The following is an 18091-nucleotide window of genomic DNA, read 5'->3' on the forward strand; positions in this document are numbered from 1 at the left end:
GGGGGGGGGGGGATTATAATGTCATTTCTAGGTGAACTGTTACTTTCAGTTGTTTTGAGGAACATTCTTCTGTGGTGCTTGCCATATAAGCTTAAAGGGATAGTTGACCGACAAATTAAAATTTGCTGTTAATTTACTTGCCCTCAGGCCATCCAAGATGTAGGTAGATTTTGTTCCCTCTTGAGTAGAACAGTAAACACGATTTTTATCTGAAACAGTAGTCCTTGGTGATTCATAAAATGCAAGTCAGCAAAGTCCAGTGTGTGACTGCTATATCTAATTATTTTGATTAGATAATCATCAGGTATTTAAAAATAGAGGCAAATAAATTGTGAGTGTATACATACAATATACATATGTATGTAATTTCAGTGTTATGGCTTTTGTTCAGATATTTAAAGATGGCCAGGGTGTTAATGCCTTTCTGTTTGGATTTATATGAAATTGTAAAGCTTTACAATTAAATTCCATTTCTAATATTAACTGATGTTAATTAATGCTATAGAAGTATTTGCCATTGTTAGATTGTATAGATATATATATGTGTGTGTGTGTGTTTATACAGTATATATATATATATATTAGGGATGTGCACCTCCATGACTGAGGCCGATACGATACGCATCTCGATGCATAGCCAACGATACGACACATTAAAGATACATATGAAGCAGCTACCGATGCGATAAGATAAGATACGATTCACCCCTATTACGATGCAGTGCGATCCGATTTCGATTCGATTCGATTCAACACAATGCGATTCAATGCAATATGATGCAATGGAAAAAATATGATCACTTCTAATGTCTCGAGGCCTGTTTCATAAAACAAGTTTACCAAATAAACCAGGCTTATTTCAGTTATTCTGACTCATTGTCAAATTATTTGGTTCCATAAAGCAAATTTAACATAGGATTAGATCAAGCTAGTCACTGTGGAAACTTATGCAGGGAAACTAACCTGGTCTAAAGCAGGTTAACTGTCACACTAATCTGAGTTCCTCTAACACTGACCAATAGGAAAGTTATGATATTACCACTGACTCTCTCACATACTATTATTTGACTTTTTTTTACAGTTACCTTCACCTTCACCTGAATAGTTTTGATTCGGACTTCACTCATACACGCATTTAAGCACTGCTCACTCACACTCTCATTGCGAAGTCTTGATTTGCTACAGTTGTCAATTCTGAGAGTTCTTCTGTGGATTACCTTCTCTGTGATTGAGCCTGGACTGTACTCTCGTGTCTGATCCTTGCCACCTGCCTCGACCCTCTGCCTGTTTATTGGACTGTGATTGTTTATCTGCCTGCCCCGATCTCACGCCTGTTCTCTGATTTGTGAATGTTAATCTGCCTGTCCCGATCTCTCGACTGTTCTCTGGACTGTGAATTATCTGCCTCTTCTGTGTTGCTGCCTCTGTACTGTGTTAATCATTGTGATAATAAAACTGCAGATGGATCCTCACTCCTCTGACTCGTCATTACAGTAGCTTACCTTTTATAGTTTGCAGAACAGATAGCAGAACATTACAATCTAAAATTGCTCTTTAAAGCATTAAAATAGCTAAATTAAAAGTTAAAATCACTGAATTAAAAATTAAAATAAATAATAAAGAAAATTACTATATTTTAACTGGTATAAGAAACACACATTAACTCATTTGAGCTTAGTAATTAGGACTGTACTAGCTTACATTTGATTTACCCATTACAATAGTCCCTTTACAGTTACTGCTATCATAAAAAATACACTTATATGTAGGTTTAAAATTCTACAAAAGACACATTTAATGTCCAACAACAAATATTTTGGCAAAACGTATATTTTACTCAGAATTATTGAGCTACTATTCTATTGTGCTCCGTCTGTTTAGCGTGCATGCGCGCAGCAGCGCTCTTTTTTCTCGCCCACTCCTGACAGCAAAATGGATGGTTTCCATGGTGGATCGATTTGATCCATGATCGACATTAAGGTCTGCTTAAAAATAAACGTGCACAAATTAGTGAGATTGTGTGAACTTAATTTGTTGTTTATGGAACCACTTTAGCCCCGATTGATTTGTTAGGTTATTTCAGGTCAGGTTTTGGACATTTTTATCAACGCTTTTCCTCAGGTCTCTGTAGTGTGATAGTTGTGATATTGACATCATATTCATGCAGCAGCGGTGATGAGAGAATGCACTTGAAAAACTGTTTAGAAAGGAGAAATCAATCTACATATAAAATATTGGTCACAGATTATTGGTCACTTTCTAAACAATAAAAGTATAGCGCATCCACTAGTAATATATTACTAGTGGATGCGCTATACTTTTATTGTTTAGAAAGTGACCAATATATATATAAAATTTTATCTGTTAACATAGGTTGACATCTAATAAAAACTATTTTAAAAAAGTAGCCCAATGACCATGGTCCAAATATCAAAACTTAAAATATTCCACTTCTATACCCAAAGTACATATTTTACAGACACTATTATGCATTATACAAAATTCTGATTTGGAAATCAATGTATAGACTTGTAGTACTCATAAAAACAGTCATAATTTTCATAAAGGAGCTCACAGGAGCTTCAAGGCTTCCTACAAGTGCCTCTTCCTCACAAAAAGTTACTTTGGGGTAATGGGGTTTTTCCATACTTCACTTAACCACAGGTTATTGTCATTCTAAACCCTGCTTTTAACCCCAGGTAAAGATACATTTCACACTTTAAGTTAATTTAAAAAATGAAGCGGGGTTAGCACTGCTTTTATGGAATTAACCCTGTATTGCCGTGGCAAACTTGTACAGTAGGAAACGTCGTGGTGTTAGAATGTTATGGTTAGTATCTGATACATATATAATGAACAAATTAGATTTTTTTTGCTAAATGACGTTAAATAGGTTTAGAAAAAATAAATGAGGAGCAAAATGAAGAAATGGAGCATCACAAAGAACAACCGACTGGGAGAAGTTTATTAGAGTGCTATTTTGTACAGAAGGTAGCCCATAGGAAAGAAAATCAAAAGTGAGATCTCTTCAACATCTCAAATATTTCTCCTAGACAGAAATGAGGTTACTTTAAGATCAAATGGAGATTTTTGCTTGAGTCTCCTGCTTCTCAAACTTGTCTCCCGAGACAAAAAACTCTAACAATCTCACAATGTTCTTCTTTAAAGCTTTGAAAGAGATCTCAACAACATCACACACTGTGCTCAGATATTTCTCTTTAGCTAAAGACTCTGGATCTCTCACATTTGTCTCTTTTAAAGATTTAGAAGAGATCACAACAAAATCACACACTGTGCTCAGATTTTTCTCCTTAGCTAGAGACTCTGGATCTCTCACATTTGTCTTCTCAAAAGTTTAGATTAGAGATCTCAACAACATCACACACTGTGCTCAGATTTTTCTCTTTAGCTAAATAATCTGAGGGTCTCATATTTGTCTCCTGTAATGCTTTAGAAGAGATCGTACTTTTATAGGACAATGTTTATGTACTTAGGCACATAATTTTTTGTTGGAAATAGTAATGTACCGGATGCCTTAATCAAAACTGATCTACAGAAAATGTAACCCTGCAGCTTTCTTTTCTGAAAGGCACATAAATGGCTTATGACTCAGTTTTGATTATTAATTGACTAATTTGATTATTAATACACATTATATAGAAGACATGTTTGAGCTCATAGTGAGGCATTTGACTTGGTGCACACTTTGTAAAGTTATTGAGATCAGTTTCCATTCAATCTTAAGGTAACCTAATTTCTGTCTAGGAGAAATATTTGAGATGGTAAAGAGATCTTCTTTTTATTTTATTTTTCTTCCCTCTTGTTAGCTTCAATGTCATTTATCAACACCATTTCAATCAAAGACAATACATGCATTGAAAACCCCATTGCAATAAAATAAGCAACAGCAACCTCTGAGCAGTAAAACAGTTTTATAACTGAGTCTTGCAAGACGTTTCTCTCCCATTGTCATTTTGGATTCCTTTCTTTCAGAACTATGAGAGATATATGAGAATCTCATCTAAATCTCCTGAGCTTAGGAAAAGCAACCACTGAGCAATACATTTTTCCTATGGGAGTACTCAATTGTGTCATTTGTGTTTGCTGATGGCTGAAGAGGAAGGGAGAAAAAGAGAGAGAAATAGCTTTTGATTTGACAGTCAATGGTTAAAAGAAGGCAGACCCAACCATATTTTAAAGTGAACTGCGTAAAGCTTGCTTGTTGGCCCCTTGGCACTGCATCCATGACATGATTACTAAAAATCTCTCTCCAACCACCTGCTCCTCCTGTAGTGTGTCTATTCTTTGTTCCACTCTACACTCCACTGCTTGAGTGCTTAATAAAGCATCATCAGCCTTGATTGAGATAGATGATTCCATGGCTATGAGAGCACTCACGGTAAATTACGAGAGGGAAATGAAGTCTGCCTGAGTGTGTATCAGTACGGGTTGGATGTCAGTATCTGTCCAAAACATTTTGGACTTAGTCCCTTTTTTCTTGTCCAACGCTATTTCTGATGCACTTCCACAGAATAGCATGCTTTTTTTGGACATGTGAAGAAAGAAATGTATATGCTATTTTGAAAATATTGAAGTTTCTTGAAGGCATTTCTTTCATGGAACACACACACACACACATATTGTAGAAAATGTATGCTGCTCTTTTCTAAATTATTATTATTATTATTAATGTAAATCTTAAATCTCATCAATGATGCGGTCATTGAACTCAAATCTTAAAAATGTGTCTTTTTGTGTTCCTAGGAATGCTTGATTGTGGCAAAAATCATGATCACAATTATTTTGGTCAATACTGTAATCATTATTATATACCATGATAAGAAGTGGTCGATATGACCTTTTATTTTAGCTTTTGCAATTAGTTAAAATATTGAGTTTGACTTATTCTACCTAATAAATAAAACAAGGTAATCACTCCAGCTTTCGAAAATGTCAAACAATAATCATTACAATTATACTATTACAATTATTATACAATTATGTTTTACAATGCAAATAAATATTTTTTTATATAATATTTCACACACAAAATGAGATGACAAGCAGAGAGACATTCTCATTCACCATTTAATTAACTGTATGGAAAACTAATTGAATGACTCATGTATCATTCTGCCTAACATCTCCTTTTGTAAGTCATATGGAACAAAATAAAGGTAAGTGAAAAGACTATTTATTTATTCATTGATTCATTCATTCATTCATTCACAACATTATCGCTTTTAAAATACTTTATAGATGCAGCTTTAATCTGAGCAAACCAAACTATTAATTTAATGTATATATATATTTCTGTCAGGACCACTATCATCAAAGATGATTGACAATTATCATACAGTTTGAATTGGCAATATGGTTCTGTTCTGAGCAAGAACTCCCTGTGCATCCATGCAGCCTAGCATGGATAAGAGTAGGGAGAGCAGTGATAACCTCCCCCCGGGGTAGGCAGAACAGAACCGACATAAATGTATTGCAGATGTCATTAATGTTCAATAATTTAATGTACACATTTTAGAAATTAGTCTGATTCAAAGGGGAATCAGAAGGTCGAATCCTGACTGGACGAGAGGAGGAGCTTGGGATGGAGGAGGGTAATTAGCTATTGAGCAGCGCGAAAGCTGCTGATAATACTGAAGGACCTTATATATGGATGCTGAGATTAGCGTCGTATCCCTATAGGTAGATGTGGATCAGCTGAGAGTCACCTCATGCAAGCTTGACTGACGTGGCCTGCCAGAACTAATGCTATGGTTGATTTATGTCAGGACCACTATCGTCAAAGATGATTGAGAATTAGCATACATTTTGGATTGGCGGTATGGTTCTGTTCTGGGCAAGAACTCCCTGCACATCCATGCAGCCTAGCATGGATAAGAGCAGGGAGAGCAGCGATAATCCCCCAAAACAAAACCTTATGCAGATACACCCCAACACAAACTGGCAGCGAAAATCTCATTGCCTTAAGCAACAAACATGTTGCCTTTAACCAGATAGCTTTGTAACTAGCATGTTCCAATAACAACCTGATAGCTTTGGAACAAGCATGTTTCCAGTACAACTAGATAGAACAATCGTATCCGATACTCGAACAGAATCAACGCTGAACCGACCTCACCGAACAATGCCCACTTACATTATTACTACTCATACTTCTGCTGCCTCTTCCTTAAATATTTCTGCATTTTCTGGTATTTCTCTCTCTATCTTTGCTATTCATGACTCCCAGTCTCTCTGTAATATGGTTTCGAAAATTAAATCCAATAGCATCTTGTCTGTTCAAATCATGTTTTGATTCACTTTGTCCTGTTGTTTTGAGAATTATCGATGACTGTCTGTGCACTGGAGTTGTGCCAGCAGCACTCAAAATTGCTGCTGTCACCCCTGTACCAAAACTAACAACATGGACTTTGATAATCTGAATAATTTTCGTCCCATCTCGAATCTTCTCAATTGCTTTCTCATCTTTCCTCTAATGACCTTTTTGAGCCACTTCAATCTGTATTCCGTAAACTCCATAGCACTGAAACAGCGTTAGTTAAGGTCACTAATGACTTGTTAATGGCTTCTGATTCTGGCCGTCTATCTAGACTGATTGTTCTTGATCTTAGTGCCGCTTTTGACACTATAGATCACTCTATTTTAATCACCTGTTTAGAGACTATCTTTGGAGTTTTTGATTCTGCATTGAAGTGGTTTAAGTCCTAACTCTCTGATCGCAAGCAGTTTGTTGTGATGCGTGGTTGCAGGTCTGAGGTCGGTGTGGTGCAATCTGGTGTTCCCCAGGGATTAGTTTTGGGCCCTTTACTTTTTAGTATTTTTCCATTTGGCCAACTTTTAAGAACACTTGGTCTTAACTTTCACTTTTTACCGATGACACTCAGATCTACATACATTCAAAACCTGATGTCAATATGCCTGTGTCTTTTCTTTCTCAATGTTTTACTGAGATTAAAAAATGGGGACCCACTTTAAATTAAGTGGCCTTAACAACTGTAGGATATCAGACCGAATCAGACAATCTAAGATTTGGTCAAAAACATGGTTGAAACATGAGGAGCCGAATTCCACAGAGGCCCAAGACAACAGGATGTTCATAAATCAGATCCTAGCACTAGCCAGTCTGAAGCAAGCCTAACCAACTCTTTCACAGAACAGCTTTCAACATTAACACAAAAGGAACACACTGATCATAACAACTCAGGAAGGAGATTGTCAATTGTAGGGCAAGTAATCAAGATTAAATGGTCAAAGAGATGACAGGTATGACCATCACGTGATAGTAACCACAATCACAAGCTCTTTTGATTGACTTCCCCCACCTCGACGACAGAGAACAGACTGAAATTCCTTATGAGAGACCTCTTAACCTCTGGTCTTCATACATTCACAGAACATGTCCTTATGTTCAGAGAATGTAATATAAAGTGGGGCCAAAAATGGATGTCTGAAAATTTTCTCAGTCTAAACAGTGACAAGACTGGAGTGATGCTTATTGGTCCACCCGTAACCTTACGTGTGGATGGCTCTGCTTTACAGTTTCAAACTAAACAAAAAAATCTGGGGGTGATAATTTATGCCAACTTAACATTTGATCCGCATGTTCGTAATACAGTCAAAGCATCTTTTTTTCATCTCAGAAACATTGCCAAATTATGTCCCATGTTGACTTTTTCTGTGGCTGAAAAGTTAATCAACACTTTAGTTTTTTCGCGTATTGATTATTGTAATGCTTTGCTGGCTGGAGTTTTTTAAAGCTATCCTAAGTAAATTACAGTTGGTACAAAATTCAGCTGCTAGAATTCTGACTAGGACCAGTGCAAGGGAGCACATCACACCTATCTTGGAAAAATTGCACTGGCTTCCTGTTAGTTTTCGTATTGATTTTAAAATTATCATGCTCACTTATAAGGCCTTGAATAATTTGACTCCTCAATATTTGTGTGAGCTTTTAACCCCCTACACCCCTACACCCCTACACGTGTTCTACGCTCTTCTGAAGCTGGTCTTTTAACTGTTCAAACAACTCGGCTAAAAACTATGGGTGATCGGGCTTTTTCTTCATTGGCTCCCAAATTGTGGAATTCCTTGCCCTCTGAGATTAGGAATGCAGAATCCCTTAGTGTTTTTAAATCGCCCCTTAAAGGCTTTCTCTTCTTTGGCTCCTAAATTGTGGAATTCCCTGCCCTCTGAGATTAGGAATGCAGAATCCCTTAGTGTTTTTAAATCGCCCCTTAAAACTTGATTTATGTGATTACTTTGTTTTTTATTATATTGACTTTGTATTGTTTGGTTAGTTCTTTACTGCCTGTACTGTTGTGGGTATCTTTTAACTTCATATATTTATATGAATGTAAAGCGCTTTTAGATGCTACTTTTAAAGGCGCTATATAAAATAAAGTTTATTATTATTATTATTATTACCATTTTCTCCCCGGAGCTGCACCACAGCAGAAATGATTCTGCCTGCACCATGATCGTTATTTTCTCTCTATCACCACAAAGCTGCCCAGATCTGTGCTGTATGCTGCTACATAAAAAAGGCGACTAGACTTGATAAGTTGAAGCACAGCATGTTGCCAATGACAACAGATAATAATGCGCATTGCCAATTTGATCGTAAAAGCCTACCACAAGCATTTTACTGAAAGTCTAAATAAGCCTAAGCAACATGGATAGCCTTAGCAACAAGCATGAGCATGATTTCAAGCATGAGAGCATTAAAAAGGAACTTAGCTTAGCTCTGTGAAGATATTCAGAGATGAATAGAGAGTAAAACATAACCAGCTGTGATGTGGATGCTTGATCTCTTCATATCCTTCTTCATGCGGTGAGTGCAGATCCCATCTGAACTTGTTCTTGAGTTAGTCACGTTAGTATAACTCATGGAGTCCATGTTAATTGGCTACGTGCACAAGATGGCGTTGGTGAGCTTCGGCGATGTGAGTGTGAGCATGCTTATGGTCTTTGCAACGTTCGCATTTACTGTGAGGGGAAACTTTCATATGAAACTTTGCTAGATAGATATAATTAATGTTCTTCAAATTAAATAGAGGGTAGTGGTATATCAAAGACAAGAGAAAACATCCTCCTTACATTATTGCGTACTTCTGTGTGACAATTCATCATGATACAGCACAGAGATTGCTTCATTCTTTCTTCTGTTGATTATGCGGTTCAGGGTCAGTGGTTAGTCAAAATCCACGGATCTCTTCATTCAAACACAAACCACTCAAATGTGCAATACTGTACATTTTCAAAGAGTTGATTTTGTTCTGACTTTTATTTATAAGATCATGAGGTTTGCGACTGTCAAACGAGATGCTCAGAGATTTTAGCATTATGGGCTCAATGTATATTTTATTAACTTTATTTGGTAACCTTATTTATGTCAGACTCTGTTCCTGTCTTGTGCTGTGTTCTCCTCCCCCACGTGTTCCTTGACCCAGTTTTCCCTCATGTTTGATTATGTTTATTGATTTCAGGTGTTCCTCATTGTGCCCCTCCTTTAGTCCCAGAGAGCTCCTAGTCTGCCTGCTCCGCCATGGCCTCCTAGTCTGCCTGCTCCGCCATGGCCTCCTAGTCTGCCTGCTCCACCACGGCGCCCTGAACTGCCTGATCTGCCATGGCTCCCCGAGCTCCCCGATCCACCATGGGTCCTGGAACGGGTACCGCCCTGGAGGCCATCCGTCCCTGGAAGCCTTTCCTGGGAGGCCTCCAGAGCGCCCACTCCCCCTCCCCGGTGATTGTTATGAGGCGCGTGGACGCGCCTTCCGGGAGGTGGGAGTAATGTTTGACTCTGTTCATGTCTTGTGTTGTGTTCTCCTCCCCCACATGCTCCATGACCCAGTTTTCCCTCATGTTTGATTGTTTATTGATTTCAGGTGTTCCTCATTCTGTCCCTCCTCTAGTCCTGTATATTTAAAGTGTTTCCTGTTTTGAGTTATCTGTGCTGTCTTGTACGTCAATCCCCGTGTCCTACGTGTGATTCCTTTGGTGTCAATAAAGACTGTCAATTCTGGATTCTCCTGCGTTCTCCTCGTTCCTCGCTCCTCACAGTAGGCACACCGTGACAATTTATAACTGTATCTTTACAATTTAACATACACTGAACAAAATTATAAATGCAACACTTTTGTTTTTGCCCTCATTTTTCATGAGCTGAACTCAAAGATCTAAGACTTTTTCTATGTACACAAAAGTCATTCATTCACCTGACCCAAACACGGAAGTTTCAAATGTCACTGGCAAAATTAACATATATACTATAGTAATAATAGCAATGTAGATCTTAGTTGCATTTTGAGTAATATTATAAATCCTGTAAACATATATAGAAGGTAATATTTGGATTTCTCTGGCTCTCTGCACTGGCGTTTAGCAAAACCGGAAGCGTCTATGCCCACACTCGCTAGACCAGAAATCCAAGACGGCGGTGGTATGTAACTAGCCCATTGCAGTAATGCGAGAGGCAATGCTAACTCAGTCACTTCCAAGTCGACAGCTTATGATCAATGCGGCAAATTCACATGTTCAAGTTTACAAACTTGAATGAATCTGAGGTGAAGTCCATGAGGGGAATGAATTTCTCTCTCTAAATTCCCAATTGCATAATTCCTTTTGAGATGATGGGGTTTTGCCTGACGAATTTGCCATTTAATTAGCTTTCACGAGTTCACACTTACATATCATTAGCTGAAGTATGGTAATGCATATTTGGCGTGCTGTCTGGGGAAGGGCTCCGAGCTCAGGAATGGCCTGAACCTAGAATACCCCCTGCATAAGTGTAGTAAGAACTACAAGTGAGGAGATGGGGTGGTGGAGGGTTGCTGATAAACCGTCAATGGATAGAGGTAAGTCAGCTGTGTTTATACCTAATGGTGTTGATTAATTTAAGTGCGCTCCACTTGTGTTAATTAGGCTAAGTATCGAAGGCGCTCCTCCCGAACTTTGTTAATAAAACATCATATTGAGGCAATGCGAAAGCTGCTGATAATACTGAAAAACCTTATATATGGATTCTGTGATAGGCGTCATGTCCCTATAGATGTGTGTGTGTGTGTGTGTTATATGACACAGGGTGTGTGTCAAGTGTCTAGTGCATTATTTGCAGTAGTGTTGTAGTGTTGGTATTTAGTGCATGTTGCATGCAGCACTGTGCTCTCTGCTTGCTACTCTCTGCTTACAGCTGCTGCCGCTGGCTAGCCTCCTTGCTAGAGGCTGAAAAGAGGAGCCAAGTGCATAAGTCTCCTCCTGCCAGTACAGAGCCTCTCCACCACCAAGACTCCTGCAGTACCTCCTAGGGGCCACACACAGAAACTGGCTATCATATGGTCCCAGGCTAAACTACAGGGGATCTTGGAGCAGCAGTGGTCCCCAGAGACGAGGTGCAAAGGCCCACCACTGTGTGGATATGCCCTGGCGCCCATCAACCACTGTCCCAGCTATGGGCAAATAGCACCACTGCCTTGTGGTAAGTCTATTGAGACAAGGCTAAGGGAGCACACCCTGACAGAAAATCAATGCGCTGGAGGTACGCAATAGACGGGCCTTAACAGACGAAGGACCCGGCAGCCTCCTGCAGCCAAGATGGGGGACCGGTTGTCGTGGGACCACCCTTGCCAGCTCCTAGTCAGAACCCTGAACGGCAGCGGCACAGGGTATTTGGTCGCTAACAACTGGGATTGAGTGGCAGTTGTTTTGGCAGACCCCTGTGCGACTGAGTAGCCCTATTTAGCGTCTGCACTCCTCACCTCAATTTGGGAAGGACCTAGAAAAGGTGGCCTAAAAAAAATCACCACCCATTCAATCATTTACCTGTATAGGTTACTGCGCCTATCAGGTTATTCCACTACTGCAGTCGAAATACGAAAGTAAGAAACATTACAATATAAAACTGGCAGCATGGAATGTAAGGACTCTCCTGGACTCATATGGACTACAGCTGTCTGGTTTATCATCTGCTCAGTTGCTCGACCCGTGTTTTTGATTCATCGTTATACCACTGCGGAACTGTTTCAGCTTGGTGTTCGCGTCGGTGAGCCTCCACCTGATTTGCATCTCCATCCAGATATTTTCTTTCTACCACACCGCAAATATGTTCATCATGGATCTCGACGGAGTAATAAAATCCACTCTCAAAGTGCAATACCGTCCTTCTGGTCTACTAATTCTTGTCCTCCAAAGAAACACACCCGGACCATCGACCATGGTGTATTAGCAAAGCTAACTAAAATGGCATGCTCGAGAACGGATAAGAATGATCTTTTCTTTAGATTGTGGAACATACGTTCAATTTCAAACAAAGGTCCTTTCGTCTATGACTTGTTGTTAGACCTTAAGTTCGATTTCTTTGTTTGACTGAGACTTGGCAACAAAGCAGCGACTTTTTCCATCTTAATCAGGCTATTCCTCCTGGATATGTGTTTACCTGCAAACCCCATATTTCTGGTCGGGGTGGGGGTCTTGCAGTTTTTATATAAGGACAAATGGAATGTTTAAAGTGTGCCTGTAGCAGAATTTACAGCATTTGAATCTATGGTTCTGCAAATCAATGGCTCTGTTCCAACTATTTTTTCTACTGTGTACAGGCCTCATAAGATTAATGGTGTTTTCTTGCAGGAAATTTCTACATGTTTAACTTTTCTGTGTTATTTGCCCCCTAATGTGGTTTTACTTGGTGATATTAACATCCATGTGGATCATGCAGGCAAATTATGTACAAGGGTGTTTTTTATCATGTTTAGACCGTTTTGGATTACAACAATTTATTAATGTACCAACACATTCTAAAGTTCATACTCTTGATTTAGTCTCCTGCTGAGGGGTGATTCCAAATAACTGCTGTACTTCTGATTTGACATTGTCAGATCATTTGTTAGTATCTTTTAATGTTTGTTTACCTGTGTGTAAGCCTGATCTGAGACGTATCATCACATTTAATAATTTAAAGAATATTGATGTTTCAGTCTTTGCTGAAGGTTTTACTACTCTTTGTTTAAATGATTATCCACTGACGGTTGAGGAACCAGTGCAGCATTACATTTACAATTTTACTTTCTATTCTATTTTAATTCTACTTTATCTATATTTATCTTTTTCTATTAAAAAAACAACAACAAAAAACAAACAAACACTAGCTTTCAATTTTTTTTATTCTATCTACTTGTTTTTCTTTGTGTATGTGTCTGTATATGTGTGTGTGTATATGTGTGTGTGTGTGTATAATATATATATATATATATATATATATATACACCTTGCTACGTGTACTGCATTAGGCTCACCGAGACTTGTCATTTGCACTTATATATTGTTGCTCTTTTGTTAGTTTTGACTGCTTTTATTGTCCTCATTTGTAAGTCGCTTTGGATAAAAGCGTCTGCTAAATGACTAAATGTAAATGTAAATTACAATGAGAATCTTCAAATGACTCTCAATACCTATACCTCTTTGAAAACCAGGACTGTAATGTTTGTCAACTCTGCAACCTTGGTTTACTTCTGATCTACGCCAGATTAAAGTCAAGGGTCATCGTCTGGAACTTTTATATACTAAGACTGGACTTACGGTGCATAAAGAGTTATATGCTAACCACATGCAAAACTGTAAGATTGCCCTTTCTACAGCAAAAAAAAAAAAGATTACTATGCTAGTTAACTTTTTCTACTTTGTCAACTACTGAGGAAATTGTTTCCATCATACGAAAATCCAAATCTGCAACTTGTCAATTAGATCCTATTCCAACTTACTTCGTAAAAGCTGGCTTACCGGTTTTTTCTTCTTTAATCACAGATATTATGCATGCCTCACTTCTTTCTCGTATTGTTCCTCCTGTATTAAAAGCTGCTGTAATAACACCTATTCTTAAGAAACCAGGGGCAGATTAAAATAATCTTGAGAATTTTCGTCCTATTTCTAATTTACCGTTTTTATTGAAAATTGTTGAATCTCAGCTCAGGGATCATCTCTTCTTTAATAGTTTATATGAGCAGTTTCAATCAGTGTTTGGGCCCGGGCGCCGCAGCAAAAAAAAAATGGCTGCCTACTGCTCCGGGTGTGTGTTCACGGTGTGTGTGTGTTCACTGCTGTGTGTGTGCACTTTGGATGGGATAAATGCAGAGCACTAATTCCGAGTATGGGTCACCATACTTGGCCACATGTCACGTCACTTTGTCCGTATCATAGTGTTGAGAGTGCACTTGTGAAGATTTCCAATGTTTTATTAGTCACTGCAGACTCAGGTCTTTTATCAATACTCATTCTTTTAGAATTAAGTGCAGCACTCGATACCATCTCACACTCCATACTGTTAAGTAGATTGGAGTCCATTGGAATTACAGGTTTAGCTTTGTGTTGGTTTCGTTCCTATCTTACAGACCGTACTCAATTTGTACAACTTAAGCAGTTTAAATCAAATTATACACCTGTTACTACTGGTGTCCCGGTGGGCCCTGTTCTGGGACGTCTTTTCTTTATCATTTATCTTTTACTCATTGGTTTTATTTTTAGGAAATACGGTGTTCAATTCCATTGTTACACTGATGACACCCAACTGTATCTGTCTTCTAAACCTACCACAATTTTGTCTCCGTCTTCTCTTGTTTAGTATTTAGATTAAATAAAAACCTGGTTTTCATGTAATTTTCTCAAACTTAACAGTAATTAAACAGAAATACTTCTTGTCGGATCAAAAAATACTCTGGCCAAATCAAGTTGTCTGTCTATGACAATTGACAATTCTCTAGTTTCTATATCTAAACAGGTTAAAAGTCTAGGTGTCATCTTGGAGAGCACTTTATCATTTGAAGCTCATATTAACTCTTTCCCTGCCAGCATTTTTGAAAAAAGTTGCCAACCACCAACGGTGATTTTGATGATTTTCACTCAAATTTGATGGCCTCCAGTATATTTTGCTGTATGAATCTTTGAATATGCAATACACCAAAATAAAGATCACAGCCTCTAATTTTAAACAAAGAAAAAAAACATTTTATTCTAGCTTAAAACATTCTTTTTTATCAACACTTGAATATAGGTAGGTTTCATAAAAATGCAGAATTTTGATGAAAAGGTGAGAAAATCACATTTTTATCAAAAACTACATCTGGAAAATATCCAGTACGATTATCAAAGCATAAATCCAGTAAATCGCTTCCATCAACACCTACAAAGCTTGCACAGACATATACCCCTTCCTGGCTCAACATTTTACTCTGTAACATTATGCAGTTTTCATTTATATGCTGTCTATTGCTGATGATCTTGTTATTTTTCATATGCATCTGTTTACATCACAGATCGCACGTTTCTCCATCCTGTTCACGCGTGTTTTTGTTTGGGAGGTTTTGTACTCGTTCAGAAGATGTGTAATAGCGCCCCGAGTGTATAACAAGCCGTAAAAACTCTCTTTGGCGGGGAAGCATTTTCTTCTAAAAGACGAGATAACTCATCAAAGGCAGAGAAAGAGTTAATAATGTTACTCATTCAGCATTTTTCCATATACAAAATATTAGTCGTCTCAGTCCTGTGCTCTCAACAAAGAGTACTGTTCTTCTTGTACATGCTTTAGTAACATCACAAATGAACTACTGTAATTCCTTGTTTTATGGACTCCCGTCTAAATCTATACACAAAATTCAGTTAGTGCACTGTAAAACCTGGTAAGATAAAGAAGGAAACTTATTGCCTCAAAATATTTGAGTAAACAAACTCATTTTTTTTTTTAAGTTAGTAGAGCTTTAAATTTTTATGACAAGTGGGGCGGGGCTGAGAGCCATGGGCGCCAAGCCAAGCATCGCTTCCATGATCCCACCCCACTCATCACAATGATAATTATATACAACTTGCTTCCATTAACAGCACATTCATTCAGTTCTTTATTATTAAGTGCTAGCTAGCAACAGCATACTGGCACATACTATTGTAGTTATCAAAAAGACTCACAATACTTTCATGTAAATAGTGAAACAACATGCAGTATAAATAGTTTTAAAGTTTTGCTGTCCATCCTCAACCTAACCACAGGCTCTACTCTTCACCACAACGGTAACACTACAAAACTAACATAGAAACCTATGTAAATCCTAACATAACACAACATTTAAGTACTGACTTATGTCTCTCTATGTTAATCTTGTGTAAAAACACACAAAATAACACTTAATTTCTACATTTATTTTCCTTGTTGTCTGATGCAAAGCATGCTGGGAACTAGAAAACGCAATCATTTTAAGTTCACCTTACTACAACAACATTTTAAATTTACAGAACTTATTTCAATTAAGTCCAATGAACTTTCATTATTATTTGAGTGAAAATTAACTCATTTCATTTAATTAATTTCACTGTTCAGTTTTACAGTGTGCATAATGTTATTTCCACAACGCCTATATCTGAGCATATCTCTCCTGTCCTACAAAAACTGCATTGGCTCCCTGTTAAATATCGTATAGATTTTAAGGTCTTGCTTTTAACATACAATGCACTTAATAATTTAGCTCCCTCATATTTATCCGATCTCATTTGTATAAATACTCCTACACATATCTTATGATCTGCCTCTGCATTCACTCTTGTACTTCCACGCATTCTAATTGCTAAAATCAATTTGTAGCAGTGAATGAAGACGTATCATATAATTCACAAGTGCAGTATGGAATACCACAAGGCTCAATTCTAGGACTGTTGCTTTTGACGCTTTACATGTTACATGTTACCCTTGGGAGATATCATCAGGAAACATGGTGTTAGCTTTCACTGCTATGCTTATGACACTCAGTTCTATATTTCTGCATGGCCTGGCGAAACATACCAATTCGCAAAACTAACGGAATTCATAGCTGATATAAAAAAAAAACTGGATGACTAGTAATTTCCAACTGCTGAATTCTGAAAAAAAAACAAAAAACAAAACAAAAACAGAGGTGTTAATTATCGGACCAAAAACTTCTGCATGTAATAATCTGGAACACTGTCTAACACTTGAAGGCTGTGCTGTCACTTCTTCATTATCAGATAGGAACTTAGGTGTGCTATTTGATAGCAGTCTTTCCTTTGAAAGTCACGTTTCTAGCATTTGTTAAACCACATTTTTCCATCTTAAAGGCATACGTAAGATTTTCGTAATAAAATATCCAAAAACCACTTGCACAGTGTGATATATTTCATGCAGTTGTGTACTTGTTATCCCAAAAGTTCCCAAGGATTTGTTAATTCCCATTTTAAATAATAGCTTGTCCTGGTTCATGGTCGCCTATCAATGACGTAATATCCGCGCTATCGGTTTCCACTTGTAGAAACTATGGCAACACACTTGGACAAAAATGTTGCTATACAGTTAAAGCAAATCCATTACGGCTGTCGCAAATAAAATTAAAATGAAATGAAAAGTGTTGACTGCAGCATTAAATTTAGATCTGCTCAATGTTGCGCCATGATTCATTTTTACAGTGTTGCGCATTCCCTGAGAGCCAGATCTGTGGTGCAGCTCAACTCATCCACTGCCTCAGGGGAAAGACCCTGACCCTGGTCTAAGGTGGCTTTCACACTGGGCTCATTTGCTGTGCGATTGTTCCCGGCACCCCCCGCAGCGTTGGTCTGGTTTCATACTCTCTTGATTCTATCAAACGCTGGTGCATTTGTGTTTATCTTACGTTATCACAAATGTGCACAACTGTCACAGTTTGTCAAGGGAGGACCCAAATGCAGAATGGACAGGGGAAACAGAGTTTATTAACAAAATGGGAACACAAGAGGATGAGGCAGGAAGACAGTCCACACACAGCCATAGCACACAACAGGAGAAGAGGCAGATCAGGGATGGGGAAGCTCCTGACTCCGAGGCAAAAGGAGACTAGGTAGCTCCTCAAGGAACCACAGGCTAGGCCTAGGAGATGGTAACACTTGAAGCACAACTGCCTGACAGGTCAGAAGACTCAGCGACCCGGGAGGATTCAGGAAGCAGGGCAGGAACCAACTCGACAGACACACAAAGACAAGGCAGCAGGGGAGACAAAAGATAAATACCGACCAAAAGAAAAGAACTTTTGAAACAATGACTAGGGAGGATAAA

Source organism: Sinocyclocheilus rhinocerous, unplaced genomic scaffold, assembly GCF_001515625.1.
Source record: "Sinocyclocheilus rhinocerous isolate Xijiao unplaced genomic scaffold, SAMN03320098_v1.1 scaffold1612, whole genome shotgun sequence".
In the NCBI taxonomy this organism is placed as follows: domain Eukaryota; kingdom Metazoa; phylum Chordata; class Actinopteri; order Cypriniformes; family Cyprinidae; genus Sinocyclocheilus; species Sinocyclocheilus rhinocerous.